Source organism: Salvelinus sp. IW2-2015, unplaced genomic scaffold, assembly GCF_002910315.2.
Source record: "Salvelinus sp. IW2-2015 unplaced genomic scaffold, ASM291031v2 Un_scaffold5483, whole genome shotgun sequence".
Classification (NCBI taxonomy): Eukaryota; Metazoa; Chordata; class Actinopteri; order Salmoniformes; family Salmonidae; genus Salvelinus; species Salvelinus sp. IW2-2015.
Window position 1 is genome coordinate 68,169 of NW_019946748.1, and position 8,042 is coordinate 76,210.

At 43.0% G+C, this 8,042-nt stretch overlaps 1 pseudogene; it reads right to left on the reverse strand.

Moving 5' to 3' along the window:
- Positions 1-1,833: 1,833 nt before the first annotated feature.
- LOC112078274 (uncharacterized) lies at positions 1,834-5,996 on the reverse strand (annotated as a pseudogene).
- Positions 5,997-8,042: the final 2,046 nt, after the last annotated feature.

The window sequence follows — 8,042 nt, forward strand, 5'->3', positions numbered from 1 at the left end:
ATGACTTGGTATTGGATTGTGCCCACAAATGCTAACGTTTTCATGCGCAAACTGCTAGGAAAACTAAACCAAATCATGGATTGCTTCATACCTTTTCCATAGACTGCTTACAGGATAAGTAAATCAATGTAAATTTTTATTTTTGGGTGAACTATCCCTTTAACACCTGATGATCAATCCTGTTCCAAAGGATCATCAAATCAAGTTTTATTTATATAGCCCTTCGTACATCAGCTAATATCTCAAAGTGCTGTACAGAAACCCAGCCTTAAAACCCCAAACAGCAAGCAATGCAGGTATGTAGAAGCACGGTGGCTAGGAAAAAACTCCCTAGAAAGGCCAAAACCTAGGAAGAACACTAGAGAGGAACCAGGCTATGAGGGTGGCCAGTCCTCTTCTGGCTGTGCCGGGTGGAGATTATAACAGAACTATCCAAGATGGTCAAAATGTTCATAAGTGACAAGCATGTTCAAATAATAATCATGAATAATTTTCAGTTGGCTTTTCATAGCGATCATTAAGAGTTGAAAATAGCAGGTCTGGGACAGGTGCGGTTCCATAACCGCAGGCAGAACAGTTGAAACTGGAATAGCAGCAAGGGCCAGGTGGACTGGGATAACCTACCCATTGCAAGGTTTAGTCCCGGTCTACTGTACATTAGATAGCATATATTACCAAAGTTAAAACAGTGACGTACCTTTTAGGAAATCATAGAAGTAAACTGGTATTGTAGCGGCAGATTTTCCTCCTCTTCGTCTGAAGAGGAGGTGTAGCAGGGATCGGACCAAGACGCAGCGTAGTTAGTGTTCATCATGTTTAATAACGACAAAACCGTGAACACTACAAAATAACAAATGTGTGGCAAAACCGAAACAGTCCTATCTGGTGCATAGACACAAAGACAGCAGACAACCACCCACAAAACCCAACACAAAACAGGCTACCTAAATATGGTTCCCAATCAGAGACAACACAAAACACCTGCCTCTGATTGAGAACCATATCAGGCCAAACACAGAAATAGGAAAACTAGACACACAACATAGAATGCCCACTCAACTCACGTCCTGACCAACACTAAAACAATGAAAACACAAAAGAACTATGGTCAGAACGTGACAGGTATTGCCTATTTGTTAATAAACAGCTGCAGAAGTAGGGCTGGCACAATAAACATATAGCTGGCCGTATAACCGACAATTATAGACAAAAAAATATACAATTATGGCTAATCATGAACTACAAACGATAATAGTTATAATCGTTTTAGCTAATACATTTTGTACATAGTAGATATATTTTCAGGTATAGACGTATAGTTTACCCAACAGCAGTTTTTKATTTTAACATGAAGAGGGTAAAGTTGGTATTCATTTTAGGAGCAGAATGCACTTAGCTTATAAATGAACGAGAGACAACGTCCAAGATGGATGCCTGTTGTTTTCAACATAAACTTCTCACTTTCGCATGGTCGTTGCTAGATGGGATACAGTTTATCAAAATGATGTCAAAAGTTGCAAWTTTTTTCATTTTAGCTAACCCTAACCTTTTTCCCAAATCTAACCTAATTCTTCAAACATGCTACGTTTATTATCCTAGCCTGCAGTGTAAGTTCTCCTAACCTGCTACGAAAAGTAATTTCTGACAAACTAACCATCTAGGCAAAACCTGTTTGCAAAACCTGTGTTTATTGCCCTCTTTTTAGATTTGGTTTAACAGAGCAGATAACACCTGCACACTAGCACAGCTCAATGTGCACTTGGATCTGTSCTATCCAAAATCCTTGGGACATCCCAACCCGATTGAAGTTGACATTTCTGCAATTTAACATGGTTAATTAACAATTAACAGCCAAAGCATTGCTTCCACTGTCTTGATGGCCTTCCTCCCTGTGGTGCCTAGTAGGCTTAATGCCCTGTAGAAGGATTGATCTGCGAACCTTCTGCATCCCACTTCGACAGACTCAGACCTTGCTCTTCAGTACTGCTCCACCAGGTCCTCGTACTTCGGGATATTTTCTTTCATTCTCCTCAATGCGGTCCTCCCAAGGGACAGTGAGCTCCGTTAAGATGACCTGCTTGGAGGTTTTGGAAAACAGCACAATGTCTGGCCTCAGTGTTGTCGCTGTGATGATGTCTGGGAACTTGAACTGCTTTCCCAGGTCAACTTTCAGCTCCCAGTCTTGAGCTGTTGCGAAAAGACCTGTGGAGGTTCTGGTAGTTGGTGTTGGCTTTTCCCTGGCTCTGACGATTGCAATGGCTTGTCCGAGGCGCTTGCAGTGGCTGATCCCACTGAAGATGTTTTTTTGTCTTAAACCATAATACCTGCATTCTGACAGATGGTTTCCACAATGGCTTTAGGCACCAGGTTGTGGCACCAGCGGTAGTGACCCTCGCCTTGGGCTTTTGAGCAGCAGTTGAGAATGGATGTACTCCTCTCTTTAGGCAGAGAGCATGATTGTGAATCGACCTTGCCACAGCAGAACAGGTTAGATGGGCTTGGTAGGACGTTGTAGACTATACCCTGATGAAGACAGCTTGGCTGTTTATTTAATTATTGCATCTGAGCTCCTAGTGTGCGGCTCTCCTTTTCTTTTTCAGGACATCGTAGACTACCTGGATCAAGAACTTGATGCGATGGGGCTCGGCCTTCCACAGCTCGGAAAAGGGCTGGGCGATATGACGATATATATCGTGTGACGATAGAGAAACATCTATCGTTTCATATTATGCTCTATCATTTATTTTGTTATGTCGCAAATCACACTCTTTACGGCAATATTTTTWGTCAATTGGACGTCGCTTTGCGTTGTGTGGAAGGAAATTTGCAACACAAACAAACATGGAGGAGAGTGAACGTGACACAGAGCACGGAGACCGTACCTAAAAGAGGGGCTACTTCGGTCGCACGGACGTGGTTTGGGTATGAAAAGTCTGACACGGACCAGAAAACCGTCCACTGCAAAATATGCCGTAGGCCGGCCCCGACAACAGGCTTAAACACCACTAGCCTATTTTACCACCTACGCAAMAATCATGTGAAACAGTATGAAGAGAGTCTACGGATGAGACCCAAAAAAGTACAGTCGAGTGCTCAAAACAAACCCCCGACTCAGACGTTGCATGAGGCTGTTGCCCGCGGAACACCATATGACAAAAATCACGAAGGTGGAAGGAGATAACAGCTGCCGTTACAACTTACATCTGCAAAGACATGGCCCCAATTTGCACGGTCGAGAAATGGGGGTTTCGTGAGTTGGTGCTAACACTCGACCCAAGGTACCAAATGCAAATTGGTATGTGACACAAAACAGGCAAGCCCCCCCCCCCCCAAAAAATTCATATATTAGGCCTATATTTATTTTGTTTGCAACTATAGTTGAAGTGTTTTCTATTTACCTTTTTAGATTTTATACATTGATATATTATATTTTGTTACATGCTTAATTGAAAATTTGCACAAAGGTTCTAAATAAAATGAGAAATAATCAAATATAAGTAAGTACCTTTATTTGTTGAGTATAATTCAAAATGTAATCAGAAATAGGCCTTTACTTGTGGTCGTTTTATATAAACTATTTATTTACAGAAATGTGATATATCGTTATATGTATCGTTATCGGGATATGAAATTACCTTTATCGGGATATGAGATTTTGGCCATATCGCCCAGCCCTAGCTCGGACCATGTACTTTCCACCATTTTCTCCCATCTTATTGCGGCATTCCTACCCTCCTACTGGCTCCCTCCTCCTCAACTGTTGCTCACACTTCCTCCAGCACCAGCTTCCACCTGTCTTTCCCTTGGGCCTGGTCGTAGTGTGGTGTTGTAATGCTACCAAGGTCAGCTCTTCCCGGAGTCACATTACCCACCAGCACACTGTGCCATAGCCGTGACACAGCCTGCTCWACTGCATCCTGAGCCCTCCACTTCCTTCCTGTCCTCACCTCTATACCTGCCTAGGAGACTTTCGAGTTGCTTGACTCCCTGTATTGCAGCACCTCCCTTGTACGAGTCACCATTAATTCCTCATTCAGGCTGCTGATGGGTAGCTTCAGTTTGTTCTTCTGACTGTACAGGGCAGTGCTGCTCAGGCTTCGAGGTAATCCCAGCCATTTGCTCGACTGTAGAAATCGGGACCTTGTATACAAGGAGGGGCCAGAGGTTCCGTGGGAGGACACCATGTTGGTATATTCAGGCCTTGAACTTGCCAGGTAAACCTGACTTGTCCACTGCAGCCAGCTCCTGGTTGGATGTCTTGATGGATGCTGTATCCCTCAGGCTGCTGTCAAACATCTTGCCCAGACTCTTTACCGGTTTCTCTGTGTCTTGAATGGTGAAGCGGAACTTGTCCACAGTCTTCCCCCTTTTCAGCACCAGGTATCTAGACTTTGCTGGCTTGAAGTTCAAGTGGCAAGCTTCCCCAACCCCTTCAGAATTAATCTACTCCCTGGGATGGATGTTGTTGTCACAGTCAGGTCATCCATGAAGACTCTGATAGGAGGTTGTCGCACGCCAGACTTGGTTAGCGGGCCTCTACATTCCACCTCCGCTGACATGGCAAGGGTGAACAGGATCACTGAAATGGTGCAGCCCGTAATGATTCCATTCCCAGGCCTGTGCCATTCCAATGTTGTGGACCTAGAGGTGACTCTCAAACTGAAACTGTTGTAGTAGTTCAGCATGAGATCCCTGATCTTGCCTGGGATGTAGGGTATGAAGCCGTTGGCATTCGTGAAGTCCAGCCACATTACAACAAGGTATCTTCTGTTCTCCCTGGCTTCCCTGATTATCTGCTTGACCACGCCTGTGTGCTCCAGTCATCCTTTCACCTCCGGGATCCCTTCTTTCTGGACTGATGTAAGAGTTCTTCAGGAAGTAGTCTGTCAGATGGCTGGGCACAATGCTGAAGAATATCTTTCCTTCAACARTGAGCAGCGAGATGGTTCTGAAATGGTCGATGTTCTTCGAGTTCTTCTACTTCAGAATCCTTCTGCACATCTCCACTGTTGAGAGACTTTTTCCCTCCTCCAGATCACCTTCAGGATGCTCTTGCCCTCTTGACAACCTCCTGTACATCCTTCCAGCAGGGCTCCTTCTTGTTTAACTCTGTGGTTGGTACTGGTAGATCTATCAAGGCCTTGGCGTGCTCCATCTTGTTCTCTGATTGCGTTGCTGTACGTGGTGCGTAGATGGTTGTTGATCTCATCTTTGGAGCAGGTAAGGTGACCACTGTGCTTCTGACCTAGCAGCTGTTCAGTAAATCCAAAGAGATTTGCTAAAAAGGCAGCCCGCTTCCTTGCCCTCTTTTTCCTATGCCTTCTATGCCACTCAGCTCTCTACAAGGCCCTGAGGATATTCCGTAGCTCTGACAATGCTGGCCTTTCTTCTTCACTCACCTCCTTGAACTGTTCATAACTCCTGCCTTATCTGGTGGATCTTTGCCACTCTATGCCCAGTTGGTTAACCAAGCTGTCTATGACCTGTGAGGCTTCAAGAAGGAATATTCTCCTTTTGACAGCTCTCAGCTCTCACTAATTGACGTTGGCTTACTGTTTACTATCCGTCACTTTATTCCTGTACATATGTACGTCAAATAACTTGTACCTCTGCACATCGACTCGGTACTGGTAAGAAAAGTTATCATTACTCATTACTTTTATTATTCACATGTGGAACTGCAATTCACATGTGAGATAAAAACATTTTATTCTCCTCACATGCGAAAAGGTGGTGTTAACATGTGATCTTAAAATGTAATACATGTGAACATATGGTTTCACGTGAAAATTTCAGCTCAACATGTGAAAGCAGCTATTTCAAATGTGAAAATGCAAATATGACATTTATTTTGTAAGAGCGATTCTTAGAAGGAGCTTCACAACAGCTCACTGATACGGATGATTCTGCAAGGTTACCATGAGTTGTGTTTGCAGCTCCTTGAAATCAATAAGAATGTCGCCACTATGGAACCAGTTGTGAACTTTGGTCTCCATCTAAATAAATATTTGTGGTGGATAAACAGAACTAGATAGAGCAAATTCAGACTTCTTCCCTTCAATGTTCATGAATACAACTACATGTATAATATGTTCCTGATACATTTTATTTATCAGTCACACTGGGGAACTTGTCAGCGTGTGCGCTACTGGTGATGAAGTCAGGTGCAGGAGAGCAGAGAGTTGTGATCAGGCGCACACTTTATTCGGCAGAAGCAAACAACAGACGGACGCAACAGTGTCCAACAAACCTCCAGCCAAAGGCAAAAGTGCAAAGAACGACAAAATCACAAATAAGCAAAACTTTTTAACAATTAAACATACTCCGGGTTGAAACATAGTATCTGGGGAAAAACCAGCTAGGCGCATCAATACAAAACACATAACAAAACAATCCCACACAAAGYCATGGGGGGAACAGAGGAATATATATATATGCAGTTGATTAGGGAATGTAAACCAGATGTGCAGGGAACAAGACAAAACAAATGGAACAATGAAAAATGGAGCGGCGATGGCTAGAAGGCCGGTGACGTCGACCGCCGAACGCCGCCCGAACAAGGAGGGGAGCRGACTTCGGCGGAAGTTGTGACAGAAATATCATGTTTATTGACTGCCATTCAGCATGCCAACTGAAGGGTTTTCATATGGAATATAGTAATCTGTTCATTCAACATAGCTAAAACTTAATACCGCAAACGTTATCTCCATTTGAGAATCTTGAGTTTCATTGATTGGAGAGCCCGGCTCTATAGCAAGTGGGGCTCCTATGCTCACAGCCAGAGGAATAGATCCTTTGTCTGGATAGGACAAAAAATGTGACAAGTCACTCGTATGCAAATGAGGTGCAAGATTTCAAAGCCTAGCTCCTTGCGAACGGTGCCATCTGAATGGGGAGAGCTGTTTTGCTGAGTTTAAAGCAATTGACGTTGCACTGTTCATAGAACGTTCTGTACACAAACATTTTGGTCACTCAGAACCAGTCCAGAACCGCGACTAGTCCCCTAAATAAGGGACTTTACATCAGAGGTTAACAACGTACCCTACTAACAACCAACTTCCGCACCTCTGCAGAATAAGTTTTGGATTATAGCCAATGACAGTTCAGGGAATTTTGATTGARGTTTTGCTGGGCGAACACTTTTTTGGTTTCTCATACACTTAAAATGTTTTGATTATTGCTTGAATAGTCGCAAAGATTATATTTGTTTGTGATCTTTAAAAAACATATTTTGGATGTAGCAGTTGTTAGCTAGAATGCGAAAATCCAATTATAATCCCTAAGTAATGTGAAATTGGGCGGCAGGTAGTTGAGCGGTTGTCACATTCTGACCTTTATTTTCCTTTGTTTTGTCTTTATTTAGTATGGTCAGGGCGTGAGTTGGAGTGGGCAGTCTATGTTATTTGTTTCTATGTTTAGGTTTGTTCATTTAGCCTGATATGGTTCTCAATCAGAGGCAGGTGTTTTGCATTGTCTCTGAGTTCGTCACAATTTGTTATTTTGTTATTTGTGTAGTGTTCAGTTTATATTATTAAAACATGGACACTTACCACTCTGCGTATCGGTCCTCCGATCCTCCTCGCCTCTCCTCGTCAGATGAGGAGGAAGAGATAGACAGCCGTTACAAATGTGTATAATACACACTTGTACATGTGTGAAATAGGACAAATGTAAGCACCCACCTTATTATTATATTATTATTATAAATTCTACTCATAATCTACGCAACATGTAAATGGAGGCTTTTTTAGCTGACCGTCTATGAGAACTTCCAATATGGTGCGCATCACCCACCTGGAAAAATGTTTGCAAACCACAGAAAGGGTATTTTGATTGATATGAAAAATTTCCTTGATAAAATATTTTTTTTTAAATACGACCAATCCACAAACATAATTGACCTATTGCAAAATGAAGCCTAATGTTGTATTCATAGATACAGTATTTTAACCTCCTTCCTCTTTTTATTTCCCCTTTAGCAGTGTGCCTCAACACTCCCCCCCCCCCCCCCCCACTACCAACCCATTCCCCAGTCCCCTCCT